Genomic DNA, 1,130 nt, shown 5'->3' with positions numbered 1-1,130 from the left:
GCAAGGAAATAATAAAAGATAGCGTAAGTCAGAAAACGCTTTTGTTTAACAGCCAGTAATAGGGGAAGTAAATTTTTAAAGGTAAAGAAAAACAGTGGGAGCAGTAAAACGTCCACCTGCAGGGAACAGGCACCCACAAAAAGAAGCAGATTACTAGATACTCAAAGCCGATTTAATTCTTTAGGGGAAAATGTTAAAAAAAACTTAGACTGAAACAAAGTTAAGCCTTGCCATTTAGCAGTTTAGACAAATTACTTGATGGTAAATTTGTCAACAATTAAGTTAAGAAAATTCTTCAGAATCAGGTTTCAGGTACACTGGGTGGGGAAAAATTGCATAAGAAACATTTTTTTTGGAATTGCCTATTTCAAACCTCTAACTGTAACGTTAGTTAAGTCTTTAATATTTTGACTGTTTAGAATTCTGAATTCTGAAGAAACTATGATGGACTCAAGATATTATATCTGTTTCTGTCTCCACAGATGATGCTGGACCTGCTGAGTTTCTCCAGAAGTCTCTGTGCTTGTTCCTGATATCCAGCTTTGCAATATATTGTCCTTTATAATGACTTGTGTGCACGTGTAAACATGTTTGTGCATACATTTGTGGGCATATTTGTGTGCATGTGCATTTGTACAGGATTGAGCATGTATACTTGTAGATGCATGTGTGGACAAAGGTGTGTACTAGTATGTGTTGTTGAGTAGATGTATATACACACACACACATATGTATATACATGCAAATGTATACATGCAGGCTGGGGGGAAGACTGGTCTATAGAACACATGTAGGGGCAGCATGGTGGCTCAGTAGTTAGCACTGCTGCCTCACAGCAGCAGGGACATGGGTTCAATTCCACCCTCAGGCGACTGTGTAGACTTTGCACATTCTCTCCTATTTCTGCATGGGTTCCCTCTGAGTGCTCTAGTTACCTTCCATAGTCCAAAGATGTGCAGGTCAGGTGGATTAGCCATGCTAAATTGTCCACAGTATGCAGGGTGGGTGGGTTAGCCATGGGAATACAGGTGTAGGGTAGGTCTGGGGGGATGCTCTTCGGAGTGTGGGCCTGGCCTCAATGGGCCAAATGGCCTGCTCCACACTGTAGGGATTCTAGGACACAGCAAGTT

The sequence above is a fragment of the Chiloscyllium plagiosum genome, unplaced genomic scaffold, assembly GCF_037043375.1.
Source record: "Chiloscyllium plagiosum isolate Xiang-an unplaced genomic scaffold, Cpla_swu_hap1 HiC_scaffold_42, whole genome shotgun sequence".
In the NCBI taxonomy this organism is placed as follows: Eukaryota; Metazoa; Chordata; class Chondrichthyes; order Orectolobiformes; family Hemiscylliidae; genus Chiloscyllium; species Chiloscyllium plagiosum.
This window is presented reverse-complemented; position numbering follows the sequence as displayed.